The 19235-nt window shown below is 43.1% G+C and overlaps 1 pseudogene; it reads left to right on the top strand.

Moving 5' to 3' along the window:
* Positions 1 to 279: 279 nt before the first annotated feature.
* Positions 280 to 18509, top strand: LOC102827547 (annotated as a pseudogene).
* Positions 18510 to 19235: the final 726 nt, after the last annotated feature.

Raw genomic sequence — 19235 nt, 5'->3', positions numbered from 1 at the left:
GTCTTTCCTTTGTGCTAAGTTAACGGTGTATTTTCTGTGGCTCATTCAGCAAAGAAACGTGTCCTGAACTGTGCTCAACATTGGGGACAAAAGAAGCTTAGTTAACTACCATTTGTTGGTTTATTGTTAAGTGCCATTGAGTCAGTTCGACTCATAGCAACTCTGTGTAGGGTTTCCAAGGAGCAGCTGCTGAGTTTGAACTGCAGACCTTGCTGTTCAAACTGACCTTTTAGTTCTCAATGTATGGCCCCTGGGCCAATAAAACCCTAAAAACTTAGGATGAAAATGAAAATTCTCAGGTCTCCACCCAGACTTCCTGTCAGGGGTGTGGAGGGTGGAGAGCAGTTACCTGTGTTTGAACAAGTCCTCAAGGTGATTCTGATTTATACTGGGGCTCATTTTTGCACCAGTATGAACCCATTGCTCTCCAGTCATTTCCCTATAGGTCAGAATAGAGCTGCCCCACAGGATTTCTGAAGCTGTAAATCTTTACGAAAGCAGAAAGTTTTGTGGTAGTTCGCAGCCCAGCACTTGACCCACTGTGCCACCACGGTTCATTTTTTAAACCACAAAGTCGGCAGCTGGTGAGCTTGAACTGGCGACCTTGCAGTTCAAACGACTTTGCAGTCTGGCGCATTGACCTCCAGCGCCACACCAGGTAAGTCACCATAGAGGAGCTAACTCTACACGGTCCTGTGTGGTCCAGAGCAGAGAAGCCAGGCCTGGAGGCCTGTTTGGCCAGAACAATTGCCATGGAGTTGAAGAGAATAAAGAGGAGGAGCGAGAAAGCGGAAGGCAGGAAGGAGCTGCCTGTTCCGAACGCTGTCCGGTCGCTATGGGTTGGAACCGACTCGACAGCGCTTAACAACAACAACAATTTACCTGCCTGCAGATTGCAGCAGGCAAGAGCTGCGAAAGTGAAGTGTTCTGTGTTGAAAATAACAGCAACTGTGTGCCGCTTCAGAGCCTCGGCACTGAGATGAGCCTTCGTTGTTGTTATGTGTCAACGAGTCAACTCTTACTCAAAGCGGCCTTACGTCCAACAGATGGAAACACTGCCTGGTCCTGCGCCATCCTTAGGATCGTTGTCAGGTTCGAGCCTATGGTTGCAACCACTCTGTCAATCCATCTTGCTCAGGCTCTTCCTCTTTTTCACTGGCCTTGAATTTTGCCAAACATCTTACCCTTCTCCCGATGACAGATCTGAAGTACGGGAGGAAGTTTCACCCTCCTGGTAACATTAATCCTATTTTGAAATTTGTGTTCAATCCCAGCAGCAGGAAGAAAAGGTATTATGACATTCTGCCTCCTACACTCATCCTCAGCTTTTCCAAAATGCGTCAAGAAGTCAGATTAAAATAAACAAAGAAAATAGAAATTTAGAATATGTGTTCTCTTTATAGGAAAAATAGAATTGCTAAACACAAGCCCCATAATTCATGAAAAAAGGTCTGTTAACCACTTAAGTCTCTGTCACGGTCTTCTATAGACTCATGCCCAATTTTGTTGAAAATGATATTCTCCAAATGGGACCCATTAGGAGCCCTGGTCAGCGGTTTGAACCTTTTGGAGAAAGATGTTGCACTCTGCTTCCGTAAAGATATCAAAACAAAACGAAACAAACCTATTGCCGTGGAATCGATTCTGACGCACAGTGACCCTAAAGGACAGCGCAGAACCATCCCATAGGGTTTCTAAGTTTGTAATCTTCATGGAAGCCGATTGCCACACCCTTCTCCCACAGAGCAGAGGGTGGGTTCCAACCTTTGCTGACCTTTTGGTTGATAACGAACTATTGCCCCACTAGGCACACTCCGGAAACATTGGAGCAGTTCCACCCTCTCCTGTTGGCTCACTCTAAATCAGAATCAACTCAAGTTAAACTACGGGCTTAAGAGGAGGTCATTTTAGAGTTTTCCTTGGGGTAAGGAGTCTGGTAGCGTAATGGTTACGAATCGGGCTGCGAACCTTAAGGTCAGCGGTTCGAAACTACCAGCTGCTCCGCGGGAGAAAGATGAGGCTTTCTACTCCCGTAAAGATATACACCCTTGGAAACCCTGTACAGGGTCGCTATGGGTCGGAACCGACTCGACGGCACTTAACTTGGTAGAAAGTTTGAGCACCATGGATGGAGTGTTCCATCAGAGCTTGTAAGATTTTCAGTATTCTGCAAAGGGATTTCTTCTTAAGGATCTTGATAAAACTGGCAAGAAGAAGTACATTTTTGGCAAGCTGCAATTCTTAGTGCTCAGAGCCTATTCAGAGAAGTTTCTGGATGGAATTAAGGATAGCCTCTCTGCATCCCTCAAGGCAAGTGAAGACAGGACAGTTCCCTTCTTTCTTGCTGCCAACATCGCTGTCTTCCTTTCCACTTCAATTTTTTTTTTTTGCAGTGTTTTCTGAAATAGTCTTTATTATTACTATTATTGTAGGAAAAGAGCATATTGAAATTTAGATTTAATTTCTTACAGCTTGCATTTAAAACTCTGGAAAAATGAGAAGTAATTGGAAGATAACAGTAGCAGCTGCCTAACCAGTTGTTTCAAAATATGGCAATAAAATATTCAACCTGAGACTTGATATTTTTGTGCATGGATGCCTGTCATTGGTTATGATAGGTTTCTAACCTCCTTACCTAATTTATCTCTTAGGAGGGAGCAGAGACGGGCACTTGTGACAAGTTATGGACTTAGATTATTCTCAGAAAGAAACGTGTACTTGATGTGGCTCTGACAGCTACCTTTACATAAATAAACAATTTTTCGCTCTTTAAGAAAAGAGAAAACCCCACCTACACATGTACCATGCTGCTAAATTGACTTGGACTGAAAGGCAACCTCAATTTTTGGGATACTATTATTCTGAAAAATTCTGCAACGTAACCAACACATAAATCTAAAGAAGAATTTGGATTTAGAGGTGTATCTATCTTGTGGACGGCAGGCATGGCACATACTCTGGGCGCCTCTTGAGAATGGGGCACCAATGAGCAGATTTTATTCACCATGGCCAATTCCATTGCCAGCTGTGAGCCATCGTTCAGTAAGTTAAATCTAATTGCCACAGACGCTATCTTGTATAGATATGCCTCTGGGAAACGAACGGTTTTGATGGAAGATGTAGGTTATTTGCATTGCAAACTGTAGGTGTAGGGTGGTTAAAATGTATTAGATGAACATCCAATGCCACACAAGGATGGAGCTTCATTATTCTGTAAATGGAATTAGCCCGCAGCAATAGCAGGGATTATTCCAGGTTCCTTCAGTGAAAATGGAATTCCATTTGCCTGTGTAGTGAGGTACAGTGTGTCTGAAATTGGGCATGTCCAGAGCATTTGGGTGGGTATTCTGCGGAGAAGGGAGATGACTGCAGAAATGGAGAAGGGATGGCAGTGTCTATGAAAGGGTGTAGGCTCTGTGGTTGGGTAGAAGTGAGTGGAGCTGTTTCCCAAAGTGGGTTCCAAGGAACACAAATTTGGTGGAATATTAATAGGTGTTACTTGAGAAAGAAACCCTAACTTTTCTGGGTAAGTAAATACTGGAAAGGCTTACTTAGAACAAGACTGGGTTCTTTATTTAAAGAATTAGCAAAACCTTTAATATATAAAATGAAGTATAAAGTCTGCCAACCAGAAACACCATAACCAGTTTAGACCAGTCCTACGTGCTTTCACCTAAAATTATAAACCTTACTTAACCCTTTCAAGACAGAATTATTTTCTGCTTGGAATTTTTAATTGAAACCATGTATTTTTAGTAACTGGAGGCATTTTGAATGAAATTTAAAAATTGGCAGGGGACACTGTAGGATAAGCACTGGACTGCTAACCACAAGGTTGGCATTTCAAACCCACTAGCTGCTTCTCAGCAGTCCAATACAGGGTTGCTATGAGTCGGGACTGACTTGACAGTACTTCACAAGGGCAATGATACGAATGTTGACACAGTTAGTAACAGTCCTGATGTGGTGCTGTACAATGAGAATAGAGCCACAAAGTCGCTTTGAACTGCAAGGTCAGCGACTCAAACTCACCAGCTGTTCCTTGGAAACTCTATATGGGGTTGCTGTGAGTTAGAATTGACTCAATGACCCTGTACAGGTTTCCGAGGAGTGGCTGGTGAGGTTGAGCCACCAACCTTGCAGTTCGACCACTAACCCGCAGTGCCAACCAGGACTCCTAACAACAGTGAGACACATATGTCTTGAGGGGTGTTTGGTGCTGGAGTTGGTGAGCTGAGGCCTGCTTTTTCAGATTCATGCAATTATACAGATCCTCACCAGATGGCAGCATGCACTTAACATGGGATAAGAACTTCCCACAAAATCCCAGAGGTGGAAAATACAGGTGGGCACTATCTGTCCCATGGGTCATGAAAGGGTCATCTGGGATTTTCCAAAAGCACTTCTCTTGCAACTTCCTCATAGTAAAGCCAAGAACCTTTGCACCTATTACATATGAAAAAGGACACATAGTCTAGTTACAAACTCATTCCTGCTTGAATAGGAACGGCCTTTGCATAAATGACTACTTTGTAGAACCCAATGCCTTTCTCACCAACTGACTCTCTCAAAGAATCTGATAAAAAGACATAGCCATCATTCTGGTGTGGAGTCCTGTTGTGATGCACTGGATAAGCACTGGATTGCAAGATTGGTTTGAACCACAAGGTTGTTGATTCAAACTTACCAGTTGCTCCTCAGAAGCGCTATATAGGGTTGCTATGAGTTGGACCCAAAATGACAGCCCTTAACAACGACAACAGTCTTTCTGGTGTGGCGCTATAGGATAAGCACAGGATTGTTAACCACAAGGTCGGCGGTTCAAACTCACAGGATTGTTAGTCACAAGGCCGGTGGTTCCAATTCACCAGCCACTCCTTAGAAACCCCATACAGGGTTGCTATGAGCTGAAACTAATTTGATGGCACTTAGCAACAACAACAACAACAATAAATTTCTCAAAGGAGCCCTAGTAGTATAGTGTTGGGCTGCTAATTGCAAGGTCTTTTTCCAATAATGCTATTGGGTGGGTTTGAACTGATAACTTTTGGTTAGAAGTTGAGTGCTTAACCACCATTCTACTCGGGCTCATTTTAATAATGCATACCTTATACAGCCACAGAGGTCTAGAGTGGAGAGCGGGGTGGCCAGGTGATAAAAAGAGGCCGGACAGACGTAAGAACATCAACACTTGCAGATGAAACCCATTTGGCCGGACTTCAATGACTAGATAAACAGAGCTCAACCCGAAGAAGAAAGAAGAGGAAAAAGAGCGTCATCTGATACAATTCGATAAACATGACCTACACCTATAAATGCAGTAGCTCAAAAGAGGAAACAAATCCCTGCTGCAAGAACTATTCCCACCCCCTCCACACAAAGGGTAGCCAGGGATGGGCAACTTGGACATTGGCTACCCAAAATGGGGGGAGGGATACAAAGGTAAGAAGTGACTGGCTTACAAGCTTTCAAGAGGGAACCTAGATCCAAAGGGCGTGGAGGAAGGCAGAGTCTCCAGTGAATAGTGTCCAGCCTGTCCAGGAAGGGCTGATGAAACGAAATACAGATGGGTCTCTTATGATGCAGTTGTGAATGATTGTTATCAGGACTGATTGTGAGGGTTGGAAATCTAGAGATGGACTTTTTGTAGCAAAGAGAGGAGTGATAAACTTTTCAGTCTAGAAGTGGAGGACCCTGGGACCATCGATGGAGAAGAGCAAAGAGCAGAATCCTACCCAGAGAGGCGGTGGGGCCTGAGATGGAGGCAGAGAAGATGACGTCAAGATATGGTGTGGCTGGAGCCTCGGGATCACGAGATGGAAAGGGGCTGAGGACTGTGATGGGGGGTGGGTGGGTGTGTGCAGGCTTACAGGATACACCCCTTGGTTGGGTGAGGATGCATGGATGGGATGGTAACTATGCCAATGAAATGATGGATGATGGAATGAATGTAAAGCTGATGTTCTCCCATGTAGAATATCACACAATTTACAATAAAACATTAAAAAAAAATAATAATGCATACTTTCATAGGATTGGAGTCCGAGTGTGGCACAGTAGGATAGACACTGGACCGAAAGTTGTTTTGAACCACAAGGTGGCAGTTTAAACCCACCAGTCACCCCTCAGAAACCCTATTAAGGTTGCTATGAGTTGGAGCCAACTGGACGGCAGTTAACAAGAACAATGCCTCATAGGATTGCTTGAAAAATTAAATGAGCTTTTGCACTTCACAGTAGTAAGCATCATTAAGTGGTAGTTCATTGAATAGACTGTGTGACCAAAACAGTGTTTCCACAGAACCCTTGTTTCTTGCACCAGCGCCCGGGACTCATGTGGCATTTCAGAAGAATGATGGATGTTTGTCCTGGCAAGGGCCAGGTAATAAATACCTTTGGCTTAGTGGGTCATAAGATTTCTGTCACAACTACTCACCCTTGCCATTGCAGTGGAAAAGTAGTCATAGGTAATATGTAAGTGAAAGACCATGATTGTGTTCCAATAAAACTTTATATATAACAATCAGATGTATGGCTGGATTTGGCCACAAGCCATAATTTGCCAACACTTCCTATAGACAGAGGAAAACACTGTGCTGTAAAGGCAACAAGACTAAATCGGGCATTTGGAGACCTATGATTTGGTTCCAGTTCTGCCATTGACCATGTCAAATAGACTACTCTGAACCTTAATGAACTTGTTTATCATGTGGCAATAGTATTTTTGCCCTAATAAACTTACAAACTGGGGATAGCATGGCGGGAGACAGTAAATACAGCCTAAAGCTCTATCCTATTTTTTCCTAGGGCTATTATTTGTTCATTTATACAACAAATGTGTTTTTTGTATCCTCTATGAATCAGAACTCTGCTGGGCTTTGGCAATATACTGGTAAATACGACAAATACTTTGTCTGTATGGAGCCTAGATTCTTTGTTTTTGTTGTTAAATGCCATTGAGTCAGTTCCGACCCATAGCGACCCTGTATAGGGTTTCCGAGAAGCAGCTGGTGAGCTTGAACTGCTGACCTTGCAGTTCAAACGGTTTGCAGATTCTTTGGGGACATTTATTTTTAGAGTATTGTTATGTGACGTAAGTGGAGAAAGGCACTGTAACAACAATGAATTCGTTCACTTTTTCACAGAAAATCTTTTGTCCTGAATAGAATTATTGTAGTTGTTGTTAAGTGCCATTGAGTTGGTTCCCATTGACTGCAACGCTATATAAGGTTTCCAAGGAGTGGCTGGTAGATTTGAGCTGCTGACCTTGCGGTTAACAGTCCAGTGCTTATCCTACAGTGCCACACCAGGACTCCTGAGTAGAATTGTTGTTAAGTGCCATCAAGTTGGTTGTGACTCATAGCAACCCTGTATAGCATTTCTGAAGAGCAGCTGGTGGGTTTGAACTGCCAATCTTGTGATTCTCAGTCCAGTGCTTGTCCTACAGTACCACACCAAGAGTTCTGAGTACAATAAAGAATGGTAAATGAGAAGGTGGATTGCTCAAATATAGTCTAGGCCACAGGAGTCCTGGTGTGGTACTGTAGATAATCACTGGATTGGTAATTACAAGGTCGGCAGTTCAAATCTGCCAGCTGTTCCTTGGAAACCTTATACAGGATCACTATGTGCAAGAATTGACTTGAAGGCACTTAACAGCAATTTAATAGCAAGAAGGAGAAGAGGTTAACTAGTTTCCCAAGATACCTGTGAATAAGAATTAGGATGAAGTCAGGGTAAAAATTTGAGTTTTAGCCACAGTCTGTGTGTAAGAATAGTATACTCTGTTTGTACAGCATTCTCTGTTTCCAGTCACAGATGTTTCCGGCACCTGGTTAATTTATTCAGGAAAGGTTAATGCTCATTAAGACTCGCAAGTCCCAGAGCTAAATTTTATGGGTGGGGAAACTGAGGTACTGAAATTGGTTATGGGATTGGCTCAGATCACAACTCACTGGACTTAGGACTCAGGCCAACACAACCGAGGGCCTGAGGAATGTGAGCACAATCTCTTGCTCTGGGACTCCCTTACTCTCCAGTGTGGTGGAGACTTCTCAGACCCACAAGTCCAATTAAACTCAAGAAGCATTAGAAACACCCACGATCCTTCTGGGAAAGAGCCTGTTTTAACGAAGGAGAAGCTTGAATCAGGAAACCAGGTGCTGCTTCAGGGTGAGAACTTCAACAGAATCAGATCTGTGAGCCAGAAGCCGCAGTGTGTCAGAGACCAGCCACAGAAACAGTATCACTCTTCTTCCTTTCATGCACTAGTCCCTTTTGTCCCTTGAGTTGTCCATATTAATATTTCTTTCAGTGGAGAAGAGGGACCCTGGTACACTGGATTGCACTTGAAATTCACCAGTCATGATGCAGGAGAAAGATGAGGCTTTCTGCTGCTGTAAAGATTTACAGCCTCAGAAACCCTATACAGTGTTGTGATGAGTTGGAATTGACTTCATGACAGTAAATTTGGTTTTCCAGTGGAAAAATCTAGAGATAAAATGCAGTCCTGTATGGATGGATGTCATTTGTTAAATGTCCCTGCAGTGTTCACCATCCTTCAACGTGGTGGTAGAGTTTGGGGAGTAGGAGTGGTACGTATGGTTTGAAAAAGCTGGTCTGTTTTTATTTCCCAAAAATTCAATTAAAAAAAATAAATAACCTGTTGTTTTGTAACTAAACTACTAAAAGTGAAGCTCAATGAAATCTCCTAGGCCACGTGGGATAAATCAGTGATTCTCAAAAATTGGTGGGAGGTTGAATGATTTTAACATGTATCAAAAGAAGTTATGGTTGATTTTTTGTCTTAAAGGAAAAGTATGACATAAAAGTGGACTCTTTCTTAGTTTAATTATCTGGCTGAAACAAGCCCAGTTATTCTGGACACAGTCACGATGCTAAATGTGAAGGTTGAAAATAATAAAATACCTCGTCTTTGAAAGGCTGGATGACTGCTCTCACCTGGAACAAGTTTTGTGTTGTGTGGGAAAAGCCAGTAGATTTGCTTTTTTCCTGAACAGGCAAAGGAGGAAGACGTATCAGAGCAAGAGCAGATCTACACATGACCTCAGGTCCCTGAAGCTTAGTTACAGCCAGTATGTCATGTTGCTTGTTGTCAAGTGCCATCGAGTTGTTTTGACCTTGTAGAGAGTTTCTATTCTTTCTTAACGTTCCTTCCTTTCAGAATCAGTGCTGCAAAAGGACACTCCAGGAAGCACACACTCCAAGGAAACCCCAGTGGAGACCTTGCAGAAAAAGATCAAAGAAGTTGGGATTTATCTGCTCCTTGCCGGGCATCAGGTCACAATGGCCTTATTGCGGAAGACTTTTTTAATCAAGCCATCAATAGCCAGCTCCTCTCAGAGTTTAAATGAGGTTCCAACCATCCCCACTGTATTAAAATGATGAAACACAGAAACAGATAAGGAAATTAGTGCTGGGAGTGTATGTGGGAGTCAGTAGGAAACTTTAACGTTGATAGACGTGCTGCAAGGTAAGCAGGAGGTTTAGGCCAATTACATTCTGTTCCTGTGACCCTCCTCCAGCCTGAGGCCCTACAATGCTGTTTGTGTGGGCTCGCAGTGTGGGGTGGCTCCTGTGAGCCCCTTTGACGGTGAGGTGGAGGATTGATTTTGGAAAACTGACAAACATGGGTTAGTCCAGGTCAGTCAGTGTTGGCTGAGAGGATCCAGGAGAGTTACAGAGTTTCTAAATTTCTTCATCAGTTTTTTCTCCAATCCATGGCTTTTCTTAAACACAAGAAACCTTAACTGCTTCCTAAAATGGGCCATTGTCCTTAAAAACCTGTTTCCCTTCACCTGACCACTCTGGCACAGGATTAGGTGACCTGGATAACCAACACCATCGTCATACATGCTGTTTTGGGTGATTCTTGACTTCTTGGGATGGGAGGCCACTATTGGCACGGTTGTCTTTTCCTAATCTGCCTTAAACATATCAGCATCACACATAAATCTCAGCACCTTCTCTTGAGGAGAATTGCATTTCTAATATTACTTAAAAGAAATTACTTCTTTGTGATGAAGGGTTCAATTCTGTTTTCCTGGCCTGTGTTGGTTGGCACTTGAAGAATGATTCTTATTAGATTAGAATTTGTCTGAGGCTGAATTAGTATTTAGTGTTTTCTCTGCTCTTTCTAGTGAGAGGAATATTCCCACCCACGCACCCTCAGTAGCTCATTTCCAAGTCTGTACATCTAATTGTGCATCTGCCGCTGCTCTACCCAGGTCTGAATAGCCGCTGACAGTGATTGGCAGAAAAATGTTTCCAAGAATATAGGGGGAAAAAAAAGAAAGGAAGGAAGAAAAGAATAAGAAAAAGGAAAACAGAGAAATGCAAAATTAACTTTACAAAGCGAGAAAGAGAAGTTTTGTTGAGCGTGACAAAGAACAAATGAGCTTCTGTTTGCTTCCTATGATTGATTGTACAGACCAAGAAGCCCTTTGAATTTCAGCTACCAGCTGGCACTCGCTGTATCACCCATATGACACCCTTATTTGGAACTGATAAATCCTATATTCAAAGTGCTGACTGGGACATTTCTGGTTTGCGTTTGCTCAGCCCCTACTGTTCTAAGTTGTTAAGTGCAAGAATCCAGGGTTTGCAAAGAAGGAAGAATGGGGAGTGGGGTTAGGGTGTGGTGTAGTTTCTTCAGCATGCCCCACCATATAATCTGTGGTTTAAACTTGAGGACCCCGAATACCTAGATGCAGAAAGCGTAGGAGGACCATCATTCTCCTAGTCACTTCTGTGTCTCTACTTCCATTATTGTTCTCTTGGGAAGAAAACGCTCAGGCAGGGCTTATAAAGCACTTGGGAAATCACATGGGAAATGCAAGGCGTAAGCATAACTCTCCAGGGACTGCAGGTAGTTGCTTTGCCTGACTGGATCTTTCTAGAGTGGAGCCCCTCCCCCTATTGTAAATGCCTCTGTAATGGGGCCTTCTTACCCGCTGGCTGTGGTTTAAACTCCTCCAAAGCCTAATGCCCTGCCCCACTGTACACTTCACCTCTGCTGATGTGGCTTTCATCACACACACACACATACACACACACATCTTGTGTTCCAATTAAAGTAAAAGGAGGCAACAGTCAGGGTCCAACCAGGAACTTGAGGTGCAGTCCATACTGAAGGCTGTGGTCTTTGATCTTAAAAGAAAGCAGAAGGCCTGTAAGGACTTTGCTACAAGGGTGAAGGAAGAGATGGGAGGCCAACAGGGAGGATGAGGCTAGTGGGTATTTACAAACAAAGAAATGCACAGGGACAAAGGCAGCAAATGGGCTTCTTATCTGTGGAAATGCATTGGGTTTGTTTTTTTTTTTTGTACCTCCTCTCTGGTAGCGTAGTGGTTACGTATCCAGCTGGGAACCAAAAGGTCAGCAGTTTGAAACTACCAGCTGTTCCGCAGGAGAAAGATGAGGCTTTCTGCTCCCGTAAAGATTTACAGCCTCGGAAACCCTGTACAGGGTCACTATGAGTCAGAACCGACTCCACGGCACATAACAACAACAACTTTTGACTATAAGCTCCAAGGGGACAGGGTCTCTGGAATTTCCATTGTTCTGTTCCTAGTGCTGACATGTAGTAAGCACTTACAACCACCACAACAACAAAAAAGACATGCTTCAGTTTGAAAGTTGAAGGATCTTCAGAGAACTTACCAAAAGGTTGGTGGTTTGAATCCACCAGCCGATACACAGAAGAAAGACTTACAGCCTTAGAAACCCAATGGAGCAGTTTCACTGTGTTCTGTAGGGTCCGTCTGAGTTGGATAGACTCGAAGGCAGTGGGTGAGTACCTCATTAAAAGGAGTCCTGGCAGTGTAGTGGTTAAACATTTGGCTGCTAGCCAAAAGATCAGCTGTTTCAGTGTCTGTGGGAGAAAGATGTGGCAGTCTCTTCCATAAAGATTACAGTCTTGGAAACTTTATGGGGTGGAAGGGGAGGGAAGGTGGATCACTTGCTGAAGAGTTCTTTTTGTGGTTAGGTCACATCAAGTTGGTTCTGAGTCACAGTGACCCCATGTACAACAGGCCGGCACCTACCTCACATTTGTTGTTACGTTTGAGCCCAATTGCTGCTACTACTGTTCCAATCCATCTTCCTGGGGGTCTTCCTCTTTTTGTTGACCCTTCACTTTAGCAAGCATGATGTCCTTTTCCAGGAACTCATCCCTACTGATACCATGTCTGAAGCATGAGAAATTAATTCTCACCATTCTGGCATCTAAGGAGCATTCTAGTTGTACTTCTAACACAGATTTGTTTGTTCTTCTGGCAGTCAATAGTACTTTCAATATTTCCCTTCAACATCATAGCTCAAATGCATCAATTCTTTTATGGTCTTTCTTCAAGCTCCCCTTTGAAATTTTCTATTCAGCTATTTGATTTCCTCATTTTTTCCATTCACGTTAGCATGTCTACGCTAGAGAGCAAATTTCAGAGTCTCTTCTGATCTCCACTGTGGTCTTTTCTGTCTCTCCTGTCTTTTTAATGACCTTTGTTTTCTTCCTGTATGATGTTCTGATGTTGTACTACAGCTCTTCTGGTTTTCGTCATTTGTCTCTAATGCACCAAATCTGTTCATAAGGTGAGCTCTAAATTCATACAGAATTTGTCCAGAGTCATATTCTGACTCTCATGAACTTGTACCCATTTGACTTGGCCTCGATGGCTTGATAATCAGAACTCGACTAGAGGAAGATAAAACAACAAAACAAAACAAAACAAAAAACTATTTTTGGTAAAGGAAACAAGGGTAAATTGCTACAATTTTATGAACTTTACCTATACTCATGGATGTAGTAGCTCAAAATACCAACTGAGAGGGAAGGAGTCTTCACATTAAGTATCAATCCTATCCCCTCTGTATACAGGGTAGATAGGGATGGGCAACTTAGACATTGGCACCTAAAGGCATGAAGTGACTGGCTTACAAGTTTTTAAGAGGGAGTTTAGTTTCAGAGTGTGGAGGGGAAAATAGAGTCCCCACTGAACAGTTTTCATCTTGTCTAGACGGGTCTGTTGAAAAGAGATGGGGATAAGATTCTTATGATTCAATAGTGAGCAATTGTTATCATGACTAATTGTGACTGTCACAACTGTAAAGGTAGAAGTTTTGTAACAAAAAAAGGGGAGTGGTTAACCTTACAGTCCAGAAACAGAAGACTCTAGGACCATCAAGGGAGAAGAGCACAAGCAGAATGCGGGATCCTATCCAGAGAAGTAGCGACACCAGAGATAGAGGCAGAGATGAGGATATGGAGAGAAGGAGCTGCTGAGGACTCTAGACTCATGGAAAGAGAGGGACTGAGTGCTGGCTGCCAGGAGGAAGGCTTGCAGAATGTGCTCGTTGGTTGTTTAAATTATTATATATTCCTCAGTGCTTTTGTGTATATCTCCCCACCCCCCCACCCCCACAATAAAAAGGAAAACAGAGGGAATGGAAGCAAATACTATTGAATGATGTTGCATGGAGGAGGTTGTAATCATTATAACAATGGTGTAAAGCCGATGTTCTCCCATGTAAATTATCACTCAGTTCACAATATATAATAATAATAAAGAAATCAAATGATGTATTGCATTATGCAAATCTGCAGCACAAGACCTCTTTAAAGTATTCGAGAGCAAAGATGTCAGTCTGAGGACTTAGGTGTGCCTGACTCAAATCATGGTATTTTCAATAACCTTATAAAAATGTTAAAGTTGAGCAATGACTAAGGAAGACCGTAGAGGAATTGGTACATTTGAGGAAAATATTGAAGGTACCATGAACTTCCAGAAGAACGAACAAATCTGTCTTGGAAGAAGTACAGCTAGAATGCTCCTTAGAAGCCAGGATGGCGACACTTTGTTTCTCATTCTCTTTGGACATATTATCAGGAGGGAACCGTCCCTGGAGAAGGACATCATGCTTGGGAAAGCAGAGAGTCAGCAAAAAGGAGGAAGACTCCCAAGGAGATGGAGTGGCACAGTGGTGGCAGCAATGGGCTCAAGCATAGCAATAGTTGTAAGATTGGTACAAGATCAGACAGTATTTTGTTGTACATGGGGTTGCTATGAGTAGGTACTGACTCAAAGGCACCTAACAACAATAATAGGCTGACCTTGCATATGAGCAGTTGATCATCTTTTCCACAGTCTGTCCATACCCCTGGTTTTACTGATTATATTGCACTTTCCACCGTCTCTTTACATAGACCCAGTCAATTTGATTCCTGTATATTCCATCTGGTGAGATTCATGTGTATAGTCGCCTTTTATGTTGTGTGAAAAAGGTATTTGCAATGAATAAGTATTGGTCTTGCAAAATTCCATCATGCTGTCTCCAGAATTGTTTCTACGATCAAGGCCATATATTCTAACTACTGATCCTTCCTCTTTGTTTCCAACCTTTGCAGTCCAATCACCAGGAATTATCAAAACATCTTGAATGAATGTTTGACCAATTTCAGACTGCAGAATCCTTCAATGGTTGCTTAGCAAATTTGAATAATAATAGAATTAACTGGTCTTGCTTGTAGGTGTATAGATATTATCCTATCACAATCAGCATTGTACTTCCAGATAGATCTTGAAATGTTCTTTTTGTTGATGAATGTGATACCATTCCTATTCAGTTGATTGTTCTGGGCATAGTAAATCTTTTGATCATCTGATTGAAAATGGCTTATACCAGTCACTAATGCCTAGGCTATCTATCTTTGTTCATTCCACTTCATTTTGGACAACTTCCAGTTTTCCCTAGATTTATAGATTCCAATCTGTCTTAATATGGAAACTATACTGAAAACTTGTCTACTGTGGGTGGCATACAACTTTCAGCTTCACAGCTACACACAAGCCACCACAGTTCAACTCTCTGACAGAGAGTGGTATGACTGGAGATTAGACACGTCTTAACTTGAGAGAAAGGTAGGGGATGAGGGTGGAGGGAGAAACCCTAAGAGGCAGCTCTATTGTGTCCTCTAGATAGGGGTAGATTACCCAATACATTTACATTGTTCATTGGGTAACTTAACATTGTTTTAAGGTCACGGTGAGCCAGAAGTAGTCTGCTTTCATAAAGCCTTTGAAACCCTATAGGGTCACTATGAGTGGACATCAATGGCAACAGGTTTGGTGTTTTGAGTTTTTATCTGCGTATTGATAAACTTATGGCATCACAAGATGGCTGTCTCCCTTCTACCTATCTGTTTCCTGAATTCTCGGATTTAGCAAAGAAAGAGATGGTAAATGGCACTAAGTAGTTTCTTTCTGGCTTACTGGTCACCAACCTGGGATTATAACATGTTTGATCCCGTTCCCTGGTTGGCCATGGGGCAGTAAGGCCTGTTTTCTGTGTCAGGGGGGTGGTAGGACCATTCATTGGTGGTAATAGGGATCAGGAACCACTGTTATGCTGAGGGGAGACCTAGACCCTCAAGACCACCACCTCATTAAAGAGTTTGCTGCTTAGTTCTTGTATAGTCCTTCCTGAGCTCTGCTGCCATGGTAACTGGAAGTCATTGACATCTTTCTTCTGGTCTGAGGATGCGCGCTCCCCGCTGCACATCTCCCTGGGGCGGCCTCTGGCTCTGTCTGCCTCTCTGCTCCTGCACAAGCCTCGCCAGCTGGGAGAGGCGCTTTCATTAGAACCCTCAGAAACTGTTTGGGGGTGGGGGTGAAAGGAGTGGAGGGGGGAGGATGTTCGCTGATTCCAGGCTTACTGCTCACCAGCATCTTCATTATTTCACACTCCAAATACTTGAAACTGCCACTGGGTCACCCTCAGCTCCCTGCAATTAACCATTGGCTTTGAAAATCCAGCTGTGCTCAGCATTTCACTGCTGATTACAGATGCTGGGAAGGAAGTTAAAGCTCTCTGGTAAAACAGTAGTTGCTGGAGGAAGGAGGAAGGGAAGGAGTCAAAAGGTAGAGGAGAGTCTGGACGTATGCACAGGACAGCAGACTGCTGGGAGGAGAGAAGCTGATTGGGGAGAAAGTGTGAAAGTAAAGAGAAAGGCTGAGAGTGGCTTGGACGCTGGTCTTTAGGGATGGAACCCAGGAAGCAAGGACTCAGAGAAAATGCAGAAGGATGATGGGAATTGGGAGAAGTTGTAAGAATGTTTGCGAGTGGGCACATATTTGCACTTTCAGATGCAGCAATGCTAGGAAATGCTTAGGGAGTACCAGACAGAGAGAGGCCTTTTATGTTTGTGATCTCATTGAAATGTCAAATGTGTGTGTGGTCCACGTTATTATTCCCATTTTACAGATGAGGAAATAGAAGTTCTTTCTTTCTAACTTTTGCCTTCCAATCACTAGTATTTATCAGTGCATCTTAATATATTGATGGCATGTAGCAAGGTTGTGAATGACAAAGTCAGCCTCCAAACCCAACTCATTCTGACTGTGGTGTCCAGTTTTATCTAAAAAGATTAGTAGATACTCAGGTTTGTCACCCATAAACTCATTTAGTTTATTGCATGACAAGCAAGTAAGATCTCACAATACTCATTAGAATTATTGTTAAGTGTTGGTTCTCTTTCACAGCGACCCTGATACAGGCTTTCCATGGAGCATGTGGTGGGTTTATATTGCCAACCATTCGGTTAGTAGTTTAGTGCTTATCCTACACTAGAACTCCTCATTAGAATGAGAGAATCACAATGAACAATTTCAATTACAATGTTAGTTCAGAGGTTAGAGTGTAAATCTTATGTCTTTAATGAGAAGGCTTCAGAGGGAGTAAGGCTCAACCACTCTTCCAACTTCATGGAGGTCCCTTGTAACTAAAGTCCAAGGTCAGAGACAGTGAACAGATCTCAGCTGCATCTCTGCCTTTTCTCAGTGAGTGAGCAAAAATTTAGGGTTTATGGGTGAATTTGTCACTTTGGTTCCACACAACATCTTTCTGGTATTCTCTGCTTTCAGCCAAGATGAATCTGATATCAGCAATGATATCCTTCATTCTAAATCATCTTCTGAATCTGGCTTGAGTTTCTGGCAGTTCCCTGTCGATGCACTGCTGCAACCATTTTTGAAATATCTCCAGCAAAATTTTACTTGCATCTGATATTAATGATAGTATTTGATGATTATCACATTCTGTAGGGTCCCCTTTCTTTGGAATGGGCACAAATATGGATCTTTTTCATCCAGTTAGCCAGGTAGCTGTCTTTCAAATTTCTTAGCATAGATGAATGAGTGCCTTGGTGCTGCATCAGTTTGTTAGAAGATTTTAATTTGTATTCTGCCAGTTCCTGGAGCCTTGTTTTTGGCCAGTGTTTTTGGTGTTACTTGGACTTCCTCCTTCAGGACCATCCGTTCTTGATCATATGGTACCTCTCCAAATGGTTGAGCATCAAACAATTATTCTTGATACAGGAATTCTGCATGACTGTTATCTTCTTTTGATGCTTCTTTCCTGCATCTTTCAATTATTTTTCCTATAAAACCTTTGAGTATTGCAAGTGGAGGCTTGAATTTCTTCTTCAGTTCTTTCAGCTTGAGAAATGTTGAGTGTGTTCTCCCTTTTTGGTTTTCTAACTCCAGGTCATTGCACACTTCAGTATAATTCTGTACTTTGCCGTCTTGAGCTGTTCTTTGAAATGTTCTGTTCAGTTGTTCTATTTTGCCATTTTTTCCAGTTGTTTTAGCATCTCTACATTCAAAAGCAAATTTCAGGCTAGACATTCTAACCAGAGTCGCTGCAGTCTCCTGCTTCAACAGTGCTTGAATGGAACCTGGCGCTCGCCAGCTTCCCCGCAACCAGCTGTACCCTCTGACACCCCAAGGTCCCCACAGCTGCTCCGGCACCATGCTGCCGCTGCCACTCCTCCAAACCCACCATGATGACCCCTTCGTAGGTGTGCCAGAACTACAGCCAGGACTTGAAGGCCACCATCAACCTCCGGATCAGGAGTTCTATGTCTCTTGTGTTTACCTGTCCATATCTTACTACTTCAACCGCGATGTTGTGGCTTTGAAGAATTTTGCCAAATATTTTCTGCACCAATCTAACAAGGAGAGGGAACAGGTTGATAAACTGATGACACCGCAGATCCAACAAAGTGGCCAAATCTTCCTTCAGGACGTCAAGAAACCAGACTGTGATGATTGGGAGAGTGGTCTGAATGCAATGGTGTGTGTATTACACTGGGGGAAAAAAATCATGAATAAGTCATTACTGGAATTGCACAAACTGGCCACTGACAGGAGAGACCCCATTTGTGTGACTTCATTGAGACACATTACCTGAATGAACAGGTGAAATCCATCAAAGAATTGGGTGACCATGTAACTAACTTGCACAAGACGGGGGCCCTGGATTCTCACTTGGTATTTTAACAAGCATGTCCTGGGAGACAGTGATAGAGAGAACCAAGCTTTAGCCTTGTTTCCCCATGGCCACAGATGTCACTCACTTCCTATGTCACCAAGCACATGCACCAAACCCATTGATTTTACCTTTACCTGTTCTACAAAAGAAACTCTGGTATTGTAGTGGCAATGACTCGGGCTGCTAACCTCAAGGTCAGCAGTTCGAAACTATCAGCGGTTCCATGGGAAAAAGATGAGGCTTTCTGTTTTTGTAAAGAATTACAGCCTCATGCATGGGTTTGGATTTATGGCAGTCTCTTCCCCATGGGCCTCTCGTTGTGTCCCATGCCAGAGCAAACTGTACCCCTGAACCATTGCCTGGCTACTTACCCATAGGCTGCAGCACTGAAACGTGTTGCAAAGTGGGGGGTGGGGGGGCGGGGGAAGAAGAGTTACAGCCTGGGAAAACCTATTAGGGTTGCTATGAATTGGAACCAACTCCACGGCACACCACCATTTTCTAAAATGTACCATAACATCTACTTGGAGTCCTGGTGTGGCATTGTGGGTTAATACACTGGACTGCAAAATCGGTTTGAACTGCAAGATCAGTGGTTCAGGTTCACCAGCTGCTCCTTGGGAACCCTATACAGGGTTGCTATGGGTCGGAACCAACTCGACGGCACTTAACAACACAACAAAAAACAACGTCCACTTAATTGCTTTCATTTGTATCATACTTTCAGATAAAGTAGTTTGATTTGTTGTTGTTGTTAAGTGTTGTGGAGTCAGTTCCAACTCGTAGTAACCCTGTATAGGATTTCTGAGAAGCTGCTGGTGAGCTTGAACCACTGCTCTTGTGGTTCAAATCGACCTTGCAATGCAGTGCTTATCCTACAGCGCTACACCA

This window comes from Chrysochloris asiatica, unplaced genomic scaffold (genome assembly GCF_000296735.1).
Source record: "Chrysochloris asiatica unplaced genomic scaffold, ChrAsi1.0 scaffold00001, whole genome shotgun sequence".
Classification (NCBI taxonomy): domain Eukaryota; kingdom Metazoa; phylum Chordata; class Mammalia; order Afrosoricida; family Chrysochloridae; genus Chrysochloris; species Chrysochloris asiatica.
This window is presented reverse-complemented; position numbering and strand designations above follow the sequence as displayed.